Raw genomic sequence first — 24,662 nt, forward strand, 5'->3', positions numbered from 1 at the left:
TTTATGGCACTAGTGATCAGTTGGGATTAAACTTTACAAATAATAACAAGACCACCGATGATAAATGGAGAAGATGAATATGCACATAATAACAGAGGGAACCCCTAAGGGTACATAGATTACATTCAACTCTTGGAAAAACAAATCGACTGTTGCACGAGGGACACAGAACAAGAGAACGATGTAGGGAAAGATCACGGTCGCGATTCGGTAGTGCCTCGGCTTCGCTTTTCTTCCTTCTTCCTCTTCTTTCTCTTTCTTTTTTTCCAACTTTTGAACCCTTAAACCCCTCCCTCAGTATGGCTATTTATAGGGAAAAGCCTTTTTGGGGCAGGGGAAGCTCGCCCAGGCGAGCTAGTTACTTAGCCTTGAAAGAATGAGCTCACCCAGGCGAGCTGGTTGCTTAGGCACGAAGCCATTTCATGGCCCAGGCGAGCCAGATGCTAGCCTGGGCGAGCTAGAGTCTAGAAAAATCCAAAAAAGACCATTTTGCCCCCTTCCTTGGTATCTTTTTGTTTTCTTGATCAAAACACTAAGTGATTCCTTGCTTCGCACTGTAATTGGCGCCAAATATTATAATTCGACTAGCAAGAATCAAAATATCATATCAAACGATATTCCCCAGACGAAATTAAGGTCTGACAGTTGCCCCTCTTTACTTATCTTTTATTGAAAATGAAAAGGTAAGTAAAGATAAGGACACTAATTTCATCTGAGCGATCTTGCTATTTGAAATTGGACACCAAAGGATACGTAGGAGCAAAAAGACATTGACATTGAAATATCAAAAGCATCAAGCAAAAGACCACCTAGTCTTGTAAAACATAAAAATGGAGACATTGAAGTCTTTGTAAAAGACTGAAGACATTGAAGTTTTGTAAATGTAAAAGACAAAAGACATTGAAGCGTTTGAAATGTAAAAGACAGAAGACATGAAGTCTTTGAAATGTAAAAGACATAAGACATTGAAGTCTTTGAAATGTAAAAGACAAAAGACATTGAAGTCTTTCAAAATGTAAAAGACAAAAGACATTAAAGTCTTTGAAAATGTAAAAGACAGAAGACATTGTAGTCTTTGAAAGCATAAAAGACAAAAGACATTGTAGTCTTTAAAAGCGTAAAAAACTGAAGACATTGAAATCTTTGAAAATGTAAAGCAAAAGACATTGTAGTCTTGGAATCATAAAATATAAGACATTGTAGTTTTTGAAAGTGTAAAAGACAAAAGATGACATTGAAGTCTTTAAAAATGTAAAAGACTGAAGACATTGAAGTCTTTGAAAATGTAAAAGACTGAAGATATTGTAGTCTTTGAAAACATAAAAGACTAAAGATATTGAAGTCTTTGAAATCATAAAGCAAAAGACATTGTAGTCTTGGAATCATAAAACAGAAGACATTGTAGTCTTTGAAAGCGTAAAAGACAAAAGACATTGAAGTCTTTGAAAATATAAAAGACTGAAGACATTGAAGTCTTTGAAAATGTAAAAGACACAAGATATTGTAGTCTTGGAATCATAAAATAGAAGACATTGTAGTCTTTGAAAGCGTAAAAGACAAAAGACATTGAAGTCTTTAAAAATGTAAAAGACTGAAAACATTGAAGTCTTTGAAAATGTAAAGCAAAAGACATTGTAGTCTTGAAATCATAAAACAAAAGACATTGTAGTCTTCGAAAGCGTAAAAGACAAAAGACATTGAAATTTGTTTGTGATTCTAGGTGTAATCTAGGTGTATGTTTGTTTGTGATTTGTTCCTTGTAAAATAATAAAATTTTAATTTAGAGTGTTTGTGATTTGTTCCTTGTAAAATTAATCATTTGTATTTTTCTTATTGATCCAAACACTCTAAATTAAATTTTTATTATTTTACAAGGAACAAATCACAAACAAACATACACCTAGAATCACCCATCATGGGATAGGATTCTCTCCAGAGACATTTAATTAATTAAATTTATGTGATTTCATGTTAAAGTTTCAATGAGAAATTTAACTAGAACTTAATTGTTGAGTAAATAAACAGTGTAACATTACATTGTAACCGTGAGCAGAGAATCAAATATTTCATAAAATACATCCAAACACTGTTGATTATATATTATCATTTAATATAATAATGAACATTTGCTTTCCATGAAATTTTTCCAAAGCAAGAACAACATTTTTGGACCAATTCCTATTAATTCTCAATGAATAATTAGTCATAATGTGTCATCAACATGTTTAATTGGTCTTCAACACCTATTAATATTACTTTAATTCTTTCACCAAAATGGAAAAATCACTTTTGCTCTCTAAACCTATATTCATCGGCTACTCAAAATAGTTGTGAAGCCTAAAGCTCGAATGGAGAGAAAATTGTTTTTCATTTTACCTAATTACACTTCTTAAACCTAAAAGCCCTTAACCTATCCATTTCTCCACTTTAACCTAAACTTAACAATGACTTGTCTCATTTTCTCTTGATGTCAAATTGCCCTCTCACCCCCCACCTCCCAATTCCTTTCATTTTTCATCCTTATCAAGGCTAATAAACTCAAGACCAAGGCCTTCTATCAGTCAAGGGCTAACACCCTCCTCCCCCCCCCCCCCCCAATATTCCAAGTGTTAGGTGAGCTTCTTCACATTTTTCTTCTTTCTCTGCCATGAGCTCTTCCTTTCTCCTCTAACTTATTTTTTTTAATTATTTTGTTCAATGGAAACACCACTTCATTGTTGTCTTTTTAGTTTTTTTTTTCCTCAAGAAGCCCTCACTCAAGGCTTAAATTCTTCTATTTTCCGACCTTCTAATAAAGCTTATTCATTTTTCTCGATTCTTCAAGGGTAACGAAGATTGCATTTTTTTCTACCTCTTTTTCTTTTATTTTAATCAAATAAAATGTTCTAAATATATGATGCTATTCTTTTCTTTTGATTAAATGTGCTTGGTGGTTTAATGGCCATGTTGGCCTTTTATGTTCATGAACGCACCTATATGTTTAGATTCCTTCATAAAAGCTTCCAACTGTGAAGCTATTTCAAACACACTATAAATTGCTCTGATTAGAACCGAACGCATATCCCATAAGTAATGTCTCTAGCTAGTTCAAATCTTATTTATGGAAAGAAAAAAAAAACATGAATTTCGTTAACCACCGTCCTTGAGACACTTTTTGAGAAACTAAAAAAAATATTTATTGTAGAATCATAGAAGAACCCAAAAATACATTAATAATATAATTTTTTATCTCCCAATAAAAATATTTTTATTTTAACTTTCTTAACTAGTGTCTTAAGAAAACAAGGACACTGATTAAAATTTGAAAAAACATATATAGTTAATAAGAAAGACTTATTAAAATTGATTAATTAAATTTTCTAATGGATATTTGACATTAATGTGTGAATATATCACATTTATAATACATTATCAAACAAGTATACATTCACACTTACTCTTGTACCCATCCTTAGATAAAACAAAAAAAAAAATGATACAAAATTTTGAAAAAAGAAAAGTGATTGTAACTTAAAAAGAATGAAGAAAAATACTATAATTTTATTTGCTAATGGAAATTAAGATGAACAAGTATGAGAAAATCCAATCAAGCTCAAGAGAAATTATTTTAAATGTTATTTCAAATAATTAATTAATACTAATTCATAATTAAATAATCTATCATATTTCAGTACTTATTAATAGAATTAGAGAAGTTATTCACTACTAGAGAAGCTGCATTCTACATCAGTTAATTGGGCCATTCTACATCGATTTACAACCGTCGTCATAGAAAACATCGTAAAAAGGGGTAGGCTATTCTACGACGATCGCACAGACCGTCTTAGAATGGGTATATTTTTAAGACGGTCACGTGTGAAGGACCATCTTAGAATGATACGCATTCTACGGCAGTCTTCCCAGAATCGATGTAAAATGGATTGCATTCTACAACACTCACGTGGCAAGGACCGATGTAGAATGGTACTCATTCTAAGACGATCCTTCACACGTGATCGTCTTAGAATGATATGCATTCTACGATGATCTTTCCAGAACCAATGTAGAATGCAATTTTTTTTTGTTATTTTTGTTATTGGAGCTATTTTTTTTGGTATTCACAGACTTCAAATGCCAGGCTTAGAGAACACATGAGAATATGAAATTAAATAAATTTTATGCAATCAATATGAATTATTCAAATATTTTCTAGTTTCAAGAACTTTGAAAAGTAAAATGAATTCCTATATATCCACCTATTTTCCTACCTGCCAGAACATCCATCAAAGTAGTCTTACTAGCTCCACTTATGTAACATCCTAGAAATTCTACCCGGAGTTTTTGGAAACGATGTATTTTGAATGATTATATATATAAGTATTATTCAGTGTATATGCCTATATGTTCTTGGTAGAAGTAGGAATAGCGGGGGCAAGATACGCGGGTTAGACTAATTAAGGAAGAGAAATCCATGACTGGGAGGTTATGGGTTAATTCTTAATTAATTAGTTAAAAATCATCGTTTTGCGTGCGACTTAAAATTTAACGAAACCAACCTCTGAACCACGCTCGGGGTTTTATTCTGAGCATTTTGATATATATATATTGCTTGCTTTCGAAAACTGGCCCCGACGGACGCAGAGAAACGCGAGAAACTGGAACCAGAGAAACGGCACGCAAACCGAGGCAGGATTTTTAGCGTTTCAAAGGTCAGATTTTCCTCACTTTTGTGGCTGAGTGTGGGTCACAGTAAAAAGGGAAAGTGGGCCCTTTTGCTCCAATCAAATAGGGACATGTGGCAGAGCTTGAATAAAATAATAGAAAAAGAGAAAACCCTTTTATTTAAAAACCAAAAAGCTTTTCTCTCTCTTCACTCAGCCCCCACACTTTTTTTTCAGACAGCTTTCTCTCTCCCTCACGTTGCCATTTTCTTCTCCCTCATTCTCCATTGAAACCCCAACAAAGCTCCAACCTTTGGTGCTCATTTCTGCTCCAAATCGCGAAAGGAAGGCATTTTCGGGGTCGTGAAGTGCGTGGCTACGAGTGGGACTTCGAAAATTCAGGTTTGGGTGGACTTCTTTCTCTCTTAAATTTCGTGGGTATGGGGTTTTGGGAGATATGATGGGTAGTTTTGTTAGTTTTCCGCTTCATGATGGTTATTTGTGAAGACTCTTGTTGAAAACTTGTTGAAATTGCCATGTTTGGATGAGTTAAACATACCCATTATGTTTTAGGGTTTTTGTGATGATGTTTGTGATGTTTATATGCTGAAATTGCTGATGGAAATCTGTTAGAGACGAAGGGTAGAACTAACCTAGGGTTAGAAAGTGAGAATGTGACGTTATGAGTGGAAAAAGTGTGAGACTTTGAGGGTTGGAAGGCTAAGTCTGAATTCTGTGGTAAATGGAGGTTAAAGTGAGTTAATACTAGCTTGAAATGTCATTTAGGACTTATGAGAAAGCTTGGATTGTGCTAGAGAGAAAAATAAATGACCAAAGTGAACAAAGAGCCATTTCTAGGGCAAATTTGGGTGTTGAAGAGTCAAATTTTGATTCGGTGAGATTTTAGGTGTAAATCAAGTTTGAACAAGTCTAAATGGATGTTATGGACTGGTGTGAGGTGAGAGTTTGCTTCAAATTTACCTCATTCTAAATTTCACTTTTCAAACCTAGAAAACCCATTGAATTGAGGGGTTTTGGACACCTAGATTTTGTGTTGCTGTGGTTTGAAGCTTGGCTTTGGTTTAGACATGTTTGATACATGATTTGGGACTTGTAGGATTTGATTTGAGCAAGATTAGATGAGAGGAAGTGTGATTTTCAAAATCTGCACTTATGCAAAATTTTGCTGTCAAAATAGGTGCAGCAGGATTTTAGCTTGGTGCAGAAAATGCTTGTGTGTGGTTGTCTGGGGAAAGAGTAGTATAGAATGAGTTCTGGATGTTTTCTAGTAGATCCCAACGGTCACAATGTAGGCTTATGCACTATAGACTTCCAGTAAAATTTTGGAGTCGATCCAACGGTTAACGAATTGGATCGAAGGAATTGTTACTGGGGTCTTTAAGTGAGAAAAGCTGTCATTTTGGTTAGTGTGTTGAGCAGAATTTTCTGCCTTGCCCTGTTTTGCTTGGCTGTGATAGCTTGTGCTGTTTGAATGTTGTTTTGCTTGGATGTTGTGGAAGCTTGGGAGGATTGATGGGGACCCGGTGTTGAGAGAAACGAGGATATGGGCTACGTGGGAGTACGTGAGCTCAGTTGGAGGTGGGCAACAGGGGATGGTGGGTTTATGCGCGCATTGTCGATGTGGAAAAACTTGTTGTGCACCATCGCCCGACCGCCACCTAGTACCACATGTGATGGGTACCCCATAATCCTACAAGCTTGAGATGAGGAAGTGTTGAAGGGTGAAACTTCCTGCTTTTATTGTTGACCACAGAGTGGTACCTGGAGATATGTCGCGGGGGTCAGGAGACCTTGGGGACGTCAGGTGGGGTGCTATTGCCCAAAACCAAGCTTGACCAATCCCGACCCAACCCGGGCATAGTCGGTCAGTGAGAACCTGTGATGTACCTAAACAGGCGAGCTCCTGGCAGTCAACAGATAAAAGGAACAAAGACCACAAAGCAAGGAGGCTTGTGGTGGCTGGCCAGCTGTGAAACTTGATTGATATGTGGGTTATGGCCTCTGGTAATCGATTACCAAGGGTGGGTAATCGATTACAAGGCTTAAAAATGAAGACAGGGGGCTAAGATGGTCTCTGGTAATCGATTACCAGGGGATGTAATCGATTACCAGGCTTGAAAACGAGGTCAGGAAGCTAAGGAACCCTCTGGTAATCGATTACCAAGGGGTGTAATCGATTACCAGGCTTAAAAAGGGAACTGGGAGATGGTGGAAGCCTCTGGTAATCGATTACCAGCCTGTGTAATCGATTACACAGAGGAATGGGTCACTGGTAATCGATTACCAGGCAAGTGTAATCGATTACACAGTGCATTATTGCATATTTCATGTTCTGAGGCTGTGTAATTCAAGTTTAGCCTCTGGTAATCGATTACTAGAGATGAAAAGCCTTAAAATACCCCTTTTAATTGCATGAAGTGGTTATGAGATGCATTGTGTGGCGGCATAGCTAGATTCTTGTGAAAGAGTCTACCCCTTTCTTTTCTTTCTTGTAGATCGTGATGGCGGCGCAGCTAATCCGTGATCGAGTAGAGATGGAGTGCCTAGAGGGAGCTTGGGAGACCCTCAAAGGCAACACGAGGTGCCGATTTCGGGGCACCATTCGATTCACGACTACTTCTTTGGTGCATCCAGATGAACCTGCATGGACGCTTCAGCGCATGGTGGAGTGGACAGCTCCTTGGATTAGTTTTGTGTATTTTTGAGGGTGGGTGTATCTAGGACTGACTGTTAGGTTTACTCTTTTGTTTTGTATGGGTAGACCTGATGTATAGGAATTTGATTATTGTATACTTGTGGCTGAAGCCACCACTATGGACACCTTTGCTCTGGATGACACTATGTATTTTGTAAAACTCCCATATTTTGGACAGCTTTAAATGATGAATGCGTTTATGATCGATCTTGTTATTTGAAAAGAAAGCATTAGAAAATTTATTTGTAAAAGAGTTTATCGACCGTATTTTATTCTTTTATTTTCATGTGACGACCTAAAGTAATGGCTGGTACATTCTTCCTTTTGAAACAGCAAAATAGTTTAGAGATTATGAGCGGTAAGAAAGAAATGACTCCGAATAGAGTTGTGAACTGGCCATTCAGGACTCTGTAGTGAGGAATTTCCTTCTAGACCTAGTTATGGTGAAAAGAGAAAGAAATGAAAAAGAAAAAGAAGAAAAAAAAATTTACCATGGTTTTTGTTATTTAAATTATTACTATTAAACCAGTCATTAATTTAGGGACGCCACAATTGGTGGTATCAGAGCAAAAGTTGGATTCTAGTGAACCTGTTATGGTCTTGCTGTGTGAATGCTGTGTATCTCTGAAACTTGGGAGTAGGTTTCGGGGAGTGATGTTAAGTCACACATTGTGTGTATTTTTGTCTTCTTGTCTTGAGCATGGATGTGTGACTGATTCATAGGATTGTTGTGTGTATAAGTATGTATAAAGAGAAGGATGTTGTTATAACTATCATAGCCTGTGTGGTACACTCTCTCTTTAGGATTTCTTGGGTGCTAATAGTTTCCCTACAGGAAAGGTATGGCAGGACGTGGTAGGGATCAGAACCGTGATATCCTTGACCGCATCACCGCTGTGCTGGAAACTCTAGTGCAGGAACGTGATGTGGAGCCGGCGGAGTATCGGGGACTCATGGCTTTCCGTAAGAACCACCCGCCAAAGTTCAGTGGAGACTATGATCCGGAAGGTGCTAGGTTGTGGTTAGCTGAGACGGAGAAGATTTTCGAGGCGATGGGTTGCCTTGAGGAGCATAAGGTCCTTTATGCGACATTTATGCTCCAAGGGGAGGCCGAGAATTGGTGGAAGTTTGTGAAGCCTTCATTTGTTGCACCTGGAGGCGTGATTCCTTGGAATGCCTTCAAGGACAAGTTCCTGGAGAATTACTTTCCACGAGATCTCAGGAAGAGGAAGGCGAGGGAATTTCTGGATTTGAAGCAAGGAAACATGTCTGTTGGGGAGTACACGGCTAAGTTTAATGAGCTTCTGCAGTATTGGCCTCAATACCAAGATGCTCGGAATGAGGAAGATTTATGTGCTCAGTTTGAGAATGGGCTTCGATTGGAGATCCAACAGGCGGCTAGTTATATGCAGATCACGGATTTTAATCAGCTGGTGACAAAGTGCAGAATTTTTGAAGATAAGATGAAGGAGAGGCAATCTAGAGGCGTTGGAGGACCTCAGAGGAACCATCCTTTTAGAGGAAATGGTAACAAGAGGATGAAGCCGTATGCTAGCAACAAGGAGAAGCAACCTATGGCTACCTCCAACATGAGCCAGTCAAGGGGAACTGGGGTACAATGCTTTCAGTGTGGAGGACCGCATATTAAGAGGAATTGCCCACAGCTCCAGCAGACACAGGAGAGTCGTTGCTATGTTTGTGGCAAGGTAGGCCATTATGCTCGAGAATGTAGGGTGACCGGGAGACCGACGGTAACAGCCAATTCCAACACCGTCAATCGTGGACCCACTAATTCCACAAGGAGCGGTAATGTTAGCAACAACAACACTAGTGGTGGAAGACCAAAAGTACCCTCTCGGGTATTTGCTATGAGTGGTTCAGAAGCGACTGCCTCCGACGATTTGATACGGGGTAAGTGTTTGATTGCTGATAAACTACTAGATGTACTTTATGATTCAGGTGCCACGCATTCTTTCATATCTCATGCATGTGTGGAGAGGTTGGGGTTATGTGCGACGGAGTTGCCATATGATATGGTGGTGTCTACTCCGACGAGCGAGCCTGTAACCACCTCTCGGGTGTGTTTGAAGTGTCCCATACTTGTTGAGGGTCGATCTTTTATGGCGGATTTGATTTGCCTACCTTTAGCTCACCTAGATGTGATCTTGGGGATGGATTGTTTATCTACTAACCATATCTTTCTAGACTGCAAGGAGAAGATGCTAGTGTTTGGTGAGGATGTAGTCCCAAGTGGATCTTTGAAAGGGGATGCGGCCAACGAAGGAACGAGGGATGTTCGAGCTTACATGGTGTTGTTCTCTATATATGTGGAAGAGGACGCTGAAGTTAGTAGTATACCGGTGGTGTCAGAATTTCCGGAAGTTTTTCCTGATGACATTTGTGAATTACCACCTGAGAGAGAAGTGGAATTCATTATTGACTTGGTGCCTGGGGCGAATCCAGTGTCGATTGCGCCTTATAGAATGTCTCCGGTAGAACTAGCAGAGGTGAAGGCACAAGTGCAGGATCTTTTGAGCAAACAATTTGTTCGTCCAAGCGCATCACCGTGGGGAGCGTCGGTCTTGTTGGTTAAAAAGAAGGATGGAAGTATGAGGATGTGTGTAGACTACCGGCAGCTAAACAAGGTCACTATCAAGAACAAATATCCTCTACCAAGGATAGATGATTTGATTGACCAATTGAGGGGAGCAACGGTATTTTCGAAGATAGATCTGCGATCGGGGTATCATCAAATCCGAGTTAAGAAGGAAGATATCCCAAAGACTGCGTTTCGGACTCGGTATGGGCACTACGAGTATTTAGTCATGCCATTTGGAGTGACTAATGCTCCGGCTATTTTCATAGATTATATGAATCGTATATTCCATGATTACTTGGATCAGTTCGTGGTTGTGTTCATTGATGATATCCTAGTGTATTCAAGGAATAAGGAGGAGCATGAAAAGCACTTGAGGATTGTGTTGCATATCCTGAGGGATAGGAAGTTGTTCGCCAAACTGTCGAAATGTGACTTTTGGTTGGAGAAAGTGCAGTTCTTAGGGCACGTGATTTCTAAGGACGGGGTTGCGGTGGATCCGAACAAGGTGGAGTCGGTTATGGAGTGGCAACAACCAACAACTCCAACAGAGGTTCGAAGTTTCTTGGGGTTAGCTGGCTATTATAGAAAATTCATTGAGGGATTTTCTAAATTGGCATTGCCCCTAACTAAGTTGACTCGTAAGAATGAGAAGTTTGTTTGGAATGAGAAGTGTGATCAAAGTTTCCAAGAGTTGAAGAGGCGGTTGACGACAGCTCCAGTTTTAATTTTGCCCGACCCTAAGAGGACATTTGAAGTGTATTGCGATGCAAGCGGGCAAGGCTTGGGATGTGTGTTGATGCAAGAGGGAAGAGTAGTGGCTTATGCTTCACGTCAATTACGTCCTCATGAAGTTAACTATCCGACCCATGACTTGGAACTAGCAGCGGTGGTCTTTGCCTTAAAGATTTGGAGGCATTATTTGTACGGCACTCGTTTTGAAGTTTTCAGTGATCACAAGAGTCTCAAATACTTGTTCGATCAGAAGGAACTCAATATGAGACAACGAAGATGGATGGAGTTCCTCAAGGATTATGATTTTGGTCTTTCATACCATCCGGGAAAGGCTAATGTAGTAGCCGATGCGCTAAGCCGGAAATCTTTACATGTTGCGACTATGATGAGTTTGGAGCAGAGATTGATAGAGGAGTTCCGAGATCTGAATCTAGCAATCGAGGTGCGACCCAAGAGCTTATTTGTGGGAGCGTTGCAGATTACCAATGAATTCGTAGATCACATACGCAAGGCTCAAGAGGATGATCCGTTTTTGCAAGGCAAGGTGTTAGATGTAATGGGGGATAAGGGTGTGGAGTTTGAGAAGGACACAACCGGGTTAATTAAATTCAAGGGGAGGATATGTGTGCCATCTTTAGATGATTTGAAAGTTAAGATCTTGGAAGAAGCGCATAAAAGTCGTCTTAGTTTCCATCCAGGAATGACTAAGATGTACCAAGATTTGAAGAGAAGTTTTTGCTGGCATGGCATGAAGAAAGATGTAGCCGAATATGTAGCAAGATGTTTGACATGTCAAAAGGCTAAGGTTGAGCACCAGCGACCATCGGGAGAATTGAAGCCATTAGAGATTCCGGAATGGAAAAGGGAGAGCATATCTATGGATTTTGTATCTAGTTTACCCAAGACTAGTCGTGGACATGATGCTGTGTGGGTCATAGTAGATCGACTCACCAAATCTGCTCATTTTATCCCAGTGAATATGAAGTATAGAATGGAGAAACTCGTGGAGTTGTACATCAAGGAAGTAGTAAGGTTGCATGGAATTCCTTCTAGTATTGTATCTGACAGGGATCCGAGGTTCACTTCGCGATTTTGGACAAGTCTACATGAAGCCTTGGGGACAAAGCTGAAGCTTAGTTCAGCCTATCATCCTCAAACAGATGGTCAGACTGAACGAACCATTCAGACTCTGGAAGATCTACTTCGGGCGTGTATTATAGAGCAACAAGGTAGCTGGATGGATTGTTTGCCATTGATTGAGTTTACTTACAACAATAGCTACCAAGCCAGTATTGGTATGGCTCCTTTTGAAGCTCTATATGGACGAAAGTGCAAAACTCCTATTTGTTGGTATGATGTTGGAGAAGCAGTACTTCTTGGACCTGAAATGCTACAACAGATTAACGAACAAGTGAAGTTGATTCGAGAGAAGATAAAAGCATCTCAGGATAGGCAGAAGAGCTATTACGATAGAAGGAGGAAACCACTAGATTTTCAGGAAGGAGAACATGTGTTTTTGAAGGTTTCTCCCGTAACCGGAGTTGGAAGAGCTCTCAAGGCTAGGAAGTTGACACCCAAGTATCTAGGTCCGTATCAGATTTTGAAGAAGATTGGGCCTGTAGCTTATCATATCGCCTTACCTCCGAGTTTATCGAATTTGCATCCTGTGTTTCATGTCTCTCAACTGAGACGGTACGACCCAGATCCATCACATATACTTGCAGTGGACGAGGTACAGGTGAAGGATAACCTCACATACAAAGCACAACCTCAGAAGATCACTAACCGAAGAATGAAGTCGTTGAGAGGAAAGGAGATCGCATTGGTGAAGGTGCAGTGGGGAACCGATGAGGGTGATTCTACATGGGAGTTGGAAGATAGGATGAGAGAATTGTACCCAAGTTTGTTCATCGAGTAGTTAATTTCGGGGATGAAATTCCTAAAAGGGTGGGAGTATTGTAACATCCTAGAAATTCTACCCGGAGTTTTTGGAAACGATGTATTTTGAATGATTATATATATAAGTATTATTCAGTGTATATGCCTATATGCTCTTGGTAGAAGTAGGAATAGCGGGGGCAAGATATGCGGGTTAGACTAATTAAGGAAGAGAAATCCATAACTGGGAGGTTATGGGTTAATTCTTAATTAATTAGTTAAAAATCATCGTTTTGCGTGCGACTTAAAATTTAACGAAACCAACCTCTGAACCACGCTCGGGGTTTTATTCTGAGCGTTTTTATATATAAATTGCTTGCTTTCGAAAACTGGCCCCGACGGACGCAGAGAAACGCGAGAAACTGGAACCAGAGAAACAGCACGCAAACCGAGGCAGGATTTTTAGCGTTTCAAAGGTCAGATTTTCCTCACTTTTGTGGCTGAGTGTGGGTCACAGTAAAAAGGGAAAGTGGGCCCTTTTGCTCCAATCAAATAGGGACATGTGGCAGAGCTTGAATAAAATAATAGAAAAAGAGAAAACCCTTTTATTTAAAAACCAAAAAGCTTTTCTCTCTCTTCACTCAGCCCCCACACTTTTTTTTCAGACAGCTTTCTCTCTCCCTCACGTTGCCATTTTCTTCTCCCTCATTCTCCATTGAAACCCCAACAAAGCTCCAACCTTTGGTGCTCATTTCTGCTCCAAATCGCGAAAGGAGGGCATTTTCGGGGTCGTGAAGTGCGTGGCTACGAGTGGGACTTCGAAAATTCAGGTTTGGGTGGACTTCTTTCTCTCTTAAATTTCGTGGGTATAGGGTTTTGGGAGATATGATGGGTAGTTTTGTTAGTTTTCTGCTTCATGATGGTTATTTGTGAAGACTCTTGTTGAAAACTTGTTGAAATTGCCATGTTTGGATGAGTTAAACATACCCATTCTGTTTTAGGGTTTTTGTGATGATGTTTGTGATGTTTATATGCTGAAATTGCTGATGGAAATCTGTTAGAGACGAAGGGTAGAACTAACCTAGGGTTAGAAAGTGAGAATGTGACGTTATGAGTGGAAAAAGAGTGAGACTTTGAGGGTTGGAAGGCTAAGTCTGAATTCTGTGGTAAATGGAGGTTAAAGTGAGTTAATACTAGCTTGAAATGTCATTTAGGACTTATGAGAAAGCTTGGACTGTGCTAGAGAGAAAAATAAATGACCAAAGTGAACAAAGAGCCATTTCTAGGGCAAATTTGGGTGTTGAAGAGTCAAATTTTGATTCGGTGAGATTTTAGGTGTAAATCAAGTTTGAACAAGTCTAAATGGATGTTATGGATTGGTGTGAGGTGAGAGTTTGCTTCAAATTTACCTCATTCTAAATTTCACTTTTCAAACCTAGAAAACCCATTGAATTGAGGGGTTTTGGACACCTAGATTTTGTGTTGCTGTGGTTTGAAGCTTGGCTTTGGTTTAGACATGTTTGATACATGATTTGGGACTTGTAGGATTTGATTTGAGCAAGATTGGATGAGAGGAAGTGTGATTTTCAAAATCTGCACTTATGCAGAATTTTGCTGTCAAAATAGGTGTAGCAGGATTTTAGCTTGGTGCAGAAAATGCTTGTGTGTGGTTGTCTGGGGAAAGAGTAGTATAGAATGAGTTCTGGATGTTTTCTAGTAGATCCCAACGGTCACAATGTAGGCTTATGCACTATAGACTTCCAGTAAAATTTTGGAGTCGATCCAACGGTTAACGAATTGGATCGAAGGAATTGTTACTGGGGTCTTTAAGTGAGAAGAGCTGTCATTTTGGTTAGTGTGTTGAGCAGAATTTTCTGCCTTGCCCTGTTTTGCTTGGCTGTGATAGCTTGTGCTGTTTGAATGTTGTTTTGCTTTGATGTTGTGGAAGCTTGGGAGGATTGATGGGGACCCGGTGTTGAGAGAAACGAGGATATGGGCTACGTGGGAGTACGTGAGCTCAGTTGGAGGTGGGCAACAGGGGATGGTGGGTTTATGCGCACATTGTGGATGTGGAAAAACTTGTTGTGCACCATCGCCCGACCGCCACCTAGTACCACATGTGATGGGTACCCCATAATCCTACAAGCTTGAGATGAGGAAGTGTTGAAGGGTGAAACTTCCTGCTTTTATTGTTGACCACAGAGTGGTACCTGGAGATATGTCGCGGGGGTCAGGAGACCTTGGGGACGTCAGGTGGGGTGCTATTGCCCAAAACCAAGCTTGACCAATCCCGACCCAACCCGGGCATAGTCGGTCAGTGAGAACCTGTGATGTACCTAAACAGGCGAGCTCCTGGCAGTCAACAGATGAAAGGAACAAAGACCACAAAGCAAGGAGGCTTGTGGTGGTTGGCCAGCTGTGAAACTTGATTGATATGTGGGTTATGGCCTCTGGTAATCGATTACCAAGGGTGGGTAATCGATTACAAGGCTTAAAAATGAAGACAGGGGGCTAAGATGGTCTCTGGTAATCGATTACCAGGGGATGTAATCGATTACCAGGCTTGAAAACGAGGTCAGGAAGCTAAGGAACCCTCTGGTAATCGATTACCAAGGGGTGTAATCGATTACCAGGCTTAAAAAGGGAACTGGGAGATGGTGGAAGCCTCTGGTAATCGATTACCAGCCTGTGTAATCGATTACACAGAGGAATGGGTCACTGGTAATCGATTACCAGCCTGTGTAATCGATTACACAGAGGAATGGGTCACTGGTAATCGATTACTAGGCAAGTGTAATCGATTACACAATGCATTATTGCATATTTCATGTTCTGAGGCTGTGTAATTCAAGTTTAGCCTCTGGCAATTGATTACCAAGGCTGTGTAATCGATTACTAGAGATGAAAAGCCTTAAAATACCCCTTTTAATTGCATGAAGTGGTTATGAGATGCATTGTGTGGTGGCATAGCTAGATTCTTGTGAAAGAGTCTACCCCTTTCTTTTCTTTCTTGTAGATCGTGATGGCGGCGCAGCTAATCCGTGATCGAGTAGAGATGGAGTGCCTAGAGGGAGCTTGGGAGACCCTCGAAGGCAACACGAGGTGCCGATTTCGGGGCACCATTCGATTCACGGCTACTTCTTTGGTGCATCCAGATGAACCTGCACGGACGCTTCAGCGCACGGTGGAGTGGACAGCTCCTTGGATTAGTTTTGTGTATTTTTGAGGGTGGGTGTATCTAGGACTGACTGTTAGGTTTACTCTTTTGTTTTGTATGGGTAGACCTGATGTATAGGAATTTGATTATTGTATACTTGTGGCTGAAGCCACCACTATGGACACCTTTGCTCTGGATGACACTATGTATTTTGTAAAACTCCCATATTTTGGACAGCTTTAAATGATGAATGCGTTTATGATCGATCTTGTTATTTGAAAAGAAAGCATTAGCAAATTTATTTGTAAAAGAGTTTATCAACCGTATTTTATTCTTTTATTTTCATGTGACGACCTAAAGTAATGGCTGGTACATTCTTCCTTTTGAAACAGCAAAATAGTTTAGAGATTATGAGCGGTAAGAAAGAAATGACTCCGAATAGAGTTGTGAACTGGCCATTCAGGACTCTGTAGTGAGGAGTTTCCTTCTAAACCTAGTTATGGTGAAAAGAGAAAGAAATGAAAAAGAAAAAGAAGAAAAAAAAAATTTACCATGGTTTTTGTTATTTAAATTATTACTATTAAACCAGTCATTAATTTAGGGACGCCACAACTTACACCCATCAAAGCTGTGAGAACACCAGGCCTGAAAGCACCACTAACACCCTTCAAAAGCACCAATCTGTCCTCTTGTACACCTTGTTCCTTCATTTCTTGCCAGTTGAAATTAATTGAGTTAGAAATGCAAATTGTTTCTGGCTGAAGTAGATTCCTAATAGAAACGCTGTTAGAAATGTAACAAAATAGTAGGCAAATTCGTATTCAAATTCATCAAGGAATTGTTCTTCTTCATTGTCGTCGTCGAATGAAACTTCTTGGACAATGGAAGGTTCTAGAAGCGGCTCAGGAGCAGAGTCTTTCCTTTTGCCACATGGAATTGGAAGTAAAGGCTTTCTAGTTCCGCGAGTGTTTAAAGCTTTGTCGTTTGCTTTGGGCCTGTGTCTAACAATCTCCCCCCTTGGCAACCACTTCTCCCAAGTTCTTTTCATCTCCTCCTTAGTCATGTGTGGGTCATATGGATTAATCATAGGAGCCAACATTGCTACACCTACAATTTGGACAATATAACAACTAACAAGTTACATCAGATTCTGAATTGTGTCCCTTTTCTTTGTTTGAGGGGTTGGGGAATATATATACTACAAAAGGGAGCAAACATTTTCAAAAAAATAGTAGGCAACCAAATAACAAATTGATTTTATTGGTGTGATCTCTATTGATTTTTTTTATAAAGTGAGGCCTATCTAATATATTGTTTTCTGATGTTTAATTTCTTCAATAATTAATAGTTTAATTTACTTGTCCATTGAGTTTGGATTTATCTCACTTTGTGTTAACAAAATTTTATAATAAAAAATTCTCAAGACAGAGCTTTTCACTGAAAAACTATTTTTTTCATAAAAAATAAGCATAATGAATCATGTCAGAACAATGGCATATAATTAAAATTATAAATATGTGTGCTGATACTCAGCTGCCCAAGCTCTTTTTAAAACAAGTTTATTTGATTTATCATGATTTATTAAAGGTAACAAAATTTCTAAAGCCTTCTCTGCTTTCCACGTGGAAGCCGGAAGCTAGGTTTTGATTCTTTTAAATTCCTGCTTATAAAATAATTTTATATTTTCTATTTAATATAATATAAATTAATGCTAGAGTACAGTTGTGCCAATATAATATTCTCTTCTATGAGATTTCTTGTTTTAAAAATATTGTCTAGCAGTAAACAGTTATTTTCAGACTGTTTTATATGCTCTCATGAATGCTTTCCTCTACTTTTTCTGCTAAGGTATTAGACATACACCTTTCTCTATGTCTCTCTCTCCACCATCTCTAATAGAAACAATATCTAATTTTGTTCTTCAAGCAAATTTCGTTATAAATTGCTTTGTATTTTTCCCTATCAAAAAGAAGTCGTGGAGTGGAATATCCTGTATTTTTTAGTGGTTCCTAGGATTTACTTAATTTTTTTTGTTTCTTTGGTCTTGTCTTGAAATAAAAACCTTCATATAAGAAGTAATCAACAAACACAAAAATGACTGAGATTTGTACTAACATTATGCTGCATATTCACATTTGGAACTTGCATCCTCCTGGTCCTGCCTATTCTTGCATGAGGAACATCTCCATAAAAAAACTCATCAACCTAAAACCAATCAACCAATCATCACAAATCAGTCATCATAGCTAAATTAAGTAACTAACACAACAACAATTCATTACCGAGGGTTCGGACAGTGGAGGAGGATTGGAAGGGTTCGCGGCTGGTTCGAAAGCGATCAGAGCATGATTTCGAGGGTTTCAATAGGAGGAATGGGTTCGATCGGTACAAAGAGAGCGACCGGAGTTTGATTCATCGGTCGGAGAGTTTCTGCGGTGGCAGCGGGTCACAGAGGGATCAATTTCCGAAGGGGTTTCGGTCGGAGAGGGAGCGATCATGGAGGGATGGGAGCGTGTCATCGTGGCAGCGAGAGTTGAAGGATTTGGATGATAGACAGAGGGTAGTGCGTTCCCCTAAGGGTTTAAGGGATGCGAAGTCTCCTTCGTGGTTGAAGGATTCTGTTTCTGAGAGCGAGCAATCGAAGAAGAGATCTTCTTCTTCTCCGAGGCCCTCCAGAGATGGTAACTCCATCAAGTCTAAGTCCAAGTCTCCCACTTGGTCTAAGGATTCAGAGAGCGAGCAGTCCAAGAGTGTAGAGATGAAGAAGGCTGAAAAGGAGTCATTGCAGCAGGTGAAGATGGTAACTTGCACTTCCATAGGTCGTTGCCGTCAATGGGGGAGGATGAGCAAATGGCTGAGCTTGCAAGCTAGGGTTAGTAATTAGTAAACATTATAAAGGAATGAATACGGAAGCGGTTTTCTTGAAATCCGTCGTTGTTTAAGCTTTTGATAATTATAGAAATGCCACCATGTCACATTTTAAGACGATTATTTATAACCGCCTTAGAATATACGACGTAAAAATAAATTTTTGTTCTCCTAATTATAAAATTGTCACCACGCCATATTTTTAAACGGTTTTTCAGAATCGTCGGAGATGGCTTGTCATAAATACAATATTTTCTAGTAATGATTCTCACCTGATTGTTTTTCTACTCAGTAGTGTTTTTTGTTTATAACAATTAATTGGATGACATATCTTGCAAAGAAAAGAGTCTCCATCGATGTACAAAATTCTTATTCAGCCTAACGAAGGACAAAATTGAAAAAGTCCTAGATGTGTTTGTATGTCTGTCTGTCCATCTGGGAAACTGGGAGAGCATTTATGAAGTCGAAAGAGACATGCTTTGAAGATCCGGCGATGCCCCAACAACATAAACGCGTTTACAGCCTGCTTTCGTGCCATTGCCACTTGTAAGGATGCCAACATTTTTTCTGTAGAAAAATAATACTCCGAATCATTTAAAGTGGATAATATTTTTTATTAATATTTATAGTGGATATATAGTATGAATTCAAACATGTATTTATTATAAAAAGAAATTTGATGTTATAAAATACCGAAACCAGAGTTTGGTTTATACAAATACCTAATAATAGTTGCAATTGAAGTGAAGAAGTAAACTGCTGTGACTTCAAATAATTTTTTCTCGTTTTACGAAATCAGCCTTTGAAGTTGGAATTTACGCAAATTACGTACTACCTATCAAATTTTAAATATTTATCAATTTATTATTTTTTAGTGCATTTTAATTTTAACATTGTTAAGGCCACGCACGTCATTATTATGTTTATTCTTTTTTTTCAACGAACTACTTCTTGGCATATTGAGAAGTAAAGTTGTGTTGAACAACTAGATTATTGTTGAAGATCTCATATTTATTTATCAGTAATATGACTAAAATAGTTTATATAAATGAAAATCATCCTTAGTTAAATTTTAAGTTTGAGTTATGCTTAAACCCAATTTTTAAAATAGTATTAAAGTTATAATTGATCGTGATATTTCATGGACACCGGACAAAAAATTAAATTAGGTTTTTATATTTAAATATTTAAAAATATAAATATATATTATATAAAACACTAGATTCATAGTTTCATTAAAAATTATATTTATTTTATATTAAACGAATAACATAGCTTTAATATATCTCAAAATAATATTACATTTTTATTATTCAATTTATTCTTTTGTTGTCATCTATCATTTAATTTATTATTAAAATAATTACATAACATAAACATATGAATCACGATAAAACGAGTTGGTGATAAGTTTAACTCTTCTTATCCTTATCTTGTAGAAGACAAGAGATTCAAATTTTTTAAAAAAGGTGGATTTATATTTTTTTAAATCCATCTCCTTCTGGGTTGGGTTTTATAGATTTGGGTAAACTTGTGAAGAACCCATCACATTTTTTGTAACTTTAGTTTACTTTTATATTTATAATTTATTTATATTTTGTTTCTCGAAGAAAATGTTTAAGTTCGGTCGTTATTGTCTATCATTGATAAAACATCATTTTATATTAAATATTACATATATTTTTGTTCTATATTAATATACTAATATTTAGTTTTATTTAATTATAATTTGAGTTTTTGTTTCTTATTTTGTTAAAAAAAGAAATATTATAAATTTTTTTATCATAAATAAATTATATGTTGATATGTCATCGTGAACTAAAAGTTCATTTAATATAGACTTATGAAGGTAATATATAAAAAAAGAAACTCACAACCAATATAATAATACTTTTTAAACAAATGTCAAAAAATTCTTAATTAAAAAAGAAAGAGACATGAAATAAAACTAATTTTAGTTTAGCTATAAAGATAACATGACTATATATATATATTATTTATTTTTATACCCATTTTAGTCACGAGCCCCGTGTCATCACACCTCCGGGGCCCAAAGCCGATCCTAATTAAAGTTTATCCTACTAATTAATCATTGGACCTACTAGGTTGCCAATTATCAAGTTGTGGAAGTCATAAGGTGATTTGGTGATTGGGAAAGAGACATAAGTGTTGTAGTCTTAAGGATATAATGAGTTTCAATTTTGCAAAATTAATCGTTTGAGATCATTACTACACAATTGACCTCTAGCAACATTTTTTTTCTAACACTTAGTAAAAGTGCTAAAAACTTTTGGTAACATTTAAAAAATATTGTCACTCTTTAGTGACATGGGCTGTAGTGTACACAACATTTGAAAAAATATCGTGAAAATATATTAGTAATATTTATTCATATTTGATGATTTTAAAAGTTACCAAAATGTTTTAACATTTTTACTAAGTTATAGCCTAAAAAATGTTGCTAAAGCTAGAAACACGGTGGAGTTATTTGGTGGTAGTGGAATTGAAGGAAAAGTTTGTGAATTTTGTGAATTTTTGGTGGAAGGATATTGATAATTATTTGGCATAAAATTCATTGGTGGTGGTGGGAAGGGGAAAAAGGAAGGATCTTGAGAATTTTCATTAGTAGGAGAAAATTGATAATTTTGCAACAAATTGAGATACACTTGCCAATTATATTGATTTGGATCCATTTGGCAATAAATAAATAAAACTACAAGTAAAATTGGGATTGGCTAATTGAGATGGACAAAAATGAGAATGAAGAATTGTGTGGAAATTGTAATGACCAATGAGACCATTTATAGGAATTTCTATGTAGGAAACATTTAGTTTTTGTAGTGGAAACAATAATATGCCCACCTATGGTAAACTACTCAGAGTTGGAAACATTCATTTTTTGTAGTGAAAGGGTAAATTGCACACTATGGTAAACTATTTAGAGTGTGAAACATTCAAATTCACAAACGACTCTTTTTTGAAGACAACTTCAATGTAAATTAATTTTTTTAACAAAAATTGCAATGTCTTTCACTCCCACCCACATGCATCCATATTCATTTACTTGTTAGATTGTTTATTTAATAATGATTCATGTAATTATGGAATGACTTTAATGAAAAGATGTCTAATGTGATGGTTGTTAGACTTCAAATTATATTAAATTCATGGGGTTATTTTTAAGTTAATAAAATAACTCCATCTCTTCTCACTTCATTAAGGTTAATTTACACATTAAAGAAAAAGGAATTTGAAAAAAAAGGAGGTTATGAAAGTTATAAAAAATAAATAGAAGATAATTTTTCTCTCTTCTCTACACATTCTAAAAACATTTGTTTTATCACATAAAAAAATGGAGAACATGAAAAAGGCCAACCACAAGTTCAAACAGTTTCTATACCATTAGAAAGATCATTAAATAAAGTCGAAGGAAAAAACATTAGTAATAATTTCTAAACCATATTATGGATCCGGGTAAATGTTCTAAACTTTCTATAAAAATTAGAGAGTATAATAGATGTGAGAATTATGTTATCCAAGATCCTCTAGTGTAATTTCTTATATGATGAACCCTAGGAAATTACACATAAGAGTCAAATTATGCTAACATCACTTTCTCCTCTCCAACAATCCCTACTCCCTCTCTTCTCCCATGACCCCTCTTTCCCCCAACCTCCCACGGATCAAGCTTCTCCCCTTTCCCTTTCTCCGTATGACCCTCTCTCTCCCACCCACAGGTCACCTATTCTTTTCCCCTTCCTCCCACCGATCTCTCTTCTGCTAGTTCCCTCTCCTCTCCCCCTTGTGAAAGTTCGTCCCTGTCTTCTCCCTATATATTGTTGCAAGAAAAGTAGAAACTAGTATATATGTGAATTTAAATATATGTTCAAATGTTAAAAATAAAACAATAAGGACAAAAAAAATTGTAAAAAATTATATCAGATTTGTAAATAGCAATACCCATGTAGGAAACAACCACAAATATGAAAGGACTAGCAGACTCTTTCATATAATTGGGTTTGCTAAGTCACTACATGACAATAATATTCTTTTCATCTCTACTTTAGTTTTTTTTTTTTATATATTTACAATTGATTGTCAAATACTATAAGACCGATTGAGTGCTTCGGTTTAATCCTATGTTTATAAAAAAAAGTAGTTACTATCCTTTTACGACAAAGATCCAACATAAACTAACATCATAATCCACTGAAATAAGTAGTGATTTGGATATGTTCTTGTACCAAAACTGCATCATTTCAAACACTAAAAATTTCAAAAGGCACTAACATCAGAGGATCTCTCCTCCCCGCATATTAAACAAACTTTAACTCATACCAGAAAAAAGAAAAGAAAAAGTTTAACCCTATATTGCCATGAAAACAGCATCAAGAAAATAATTTTAGAAACCTGCAAGCCTAGCAGCATAATCATCTCAGGCTGCTCTTCCACAAATTTGAAATCTATGCTTCCAATATTTTGAAGTTCCTTAAATATCCATTCTTGTGGAGAATCTTGGCTCAACAACTTAAGGTATTGATAGACAAAGCCAATGATATCAAGCATCTGTGAAGTAGAAAAAATGTTAAGCCATATTGAAGAAATAATGTTGAAACTTGAATTCTTGAAAGCATATACTGAAAAGGATGTATTAATTTTGCTACAAAATAGTAAATAATGCTTGCACCAACCTTACATTTATAATTTATTTATGAAAATTTTAAATCACTAAAACTCCCAAATAATAATAAATTGAAACTGAAATTAACCTTATAACTTGACAAGTGTTGGCTCACTAAAAACACAAAAATCCACTTACTCTTCCATCTGAAGTGTCTATAGAAGTTGAGAAAATGAAATTACCTTTTCTACACCAGAGTCAGTGAGGTGTATGGACATGACAAAGACATAAGCAATAGATGACCCATAAATTCCTTCTTCCCCAACACCTGCAGATAGAGATGTAGCCCATCCTCTACTCTTGAGAAAGGAGAGAAAGCTTCCTCTTCCCTCTGAAGGGTTAATGATGCTCTTGTTAATGAAAATCACACCATAAAATTTTTTATCTTAGAATTTTAAATTTAAATGAGAAATAGTTAGCATATATGAATCAACAATGTATATTACTATTGACCAGAAATGAGAATTTCTAGTGCAGACTGCAGAAAACAATGTTTCAGAAGTTTATCAAAAACCCCAGAAGGTTTTATCCCCAGATCTTTGTAGAATGAAACAAAAATTGCTTTCCTCAAGGTCTAAAATGTTGTTTCGCAGGATATATACATTTTATTACTTGAATGGCATATATTATATATAGTGATCTAAATAATAACACAAATAAAAGTAGATAAAGATGAGTTGTTAGACTCAAATGTTAATAACATGTACTTCCAAAACAAAAGCACTTTAAACTAATGCATAAAATTATAGTTTCTATTTTATATGAGGATTTCATTTTGTGGTCCGTACGGACGAGAAAAAAAAAAGTGCTGATTGCTCAAACTAAGTCATGATACATGATATGACCCAGTCTGATAATATTATAAGCTAACCAGTTTTTCAATACCACTGTTAAATTTAAACACACTTATGGGCATTTCCTATGTGCACAAAATTTGATATTTACGTAGATACAATCTACAACGTAGAACTAAATGTAACTTGCTTCTTTATGGGAGCAAATGGTCTAGTCTTGAAGCAGCAGTCCCAGAACCAGAGCAGGAAGGATCCAGAAGAATAGCTTTCACCTGTCATGATAGATCAAATAATAGTTAGACACAAGCAGACGGATGAATCAAATAAAACTGCAATTTATAATTAAAAATAGAAAATAATAAATAAAAAAATACTGCAAATTGTAAGACAAAGTAACAAATAATAATTAGATAATTTGTATCTTTTCACAATTCATGAAAACATCAAGATGCTATTACATAACTTTAAAGAATATAGTTGGGATTTTTACAACAGCAGGATTAGCCATTCATTAAAAGGGTTAACTCCTCCGATCAGAGAAAATATGAATGGAAAATAATCTCTCTATGGCACAATTTTTGTTTACGAAAACCAAGA

General features: G+C 37.1%; 1 long non-coding RNA gene across 1 annotated transcript; it reads right to left on the bottom strand.

Moving 5' to 3' along the window:
* Positions 1-22,707: 22,707 nt before the first annotated feature.
* On the bottom strand, positions 22,708-24,662 carry LOC114386883. Its single transcript, XR_003661194.1, has 3 exons — positions 24,556-24,662; positions 23,454-24,337; positions 22,708-23,156 (listed from the first exon to the last, which is right to left on the bottom strand). It is a non-coding gene; the product is annotated as an uncharacterized LOC114386883 (long non-coding RNA).

Source organism: Glycine soja, chromosome 15, assembly GCF_004193775.1.
Source record: "Glycine soja cultivar W05 chromosome 15, ASM419377v2, whole genome shotgun sequence".
Classification (NCBI taxonomy): domain Eukaryota; kingdom Viridiplantae; phylum Streptophyta; class Magnoliopsida; order Fabales; family Fabaceae; genus Glycine; species Glycine soja.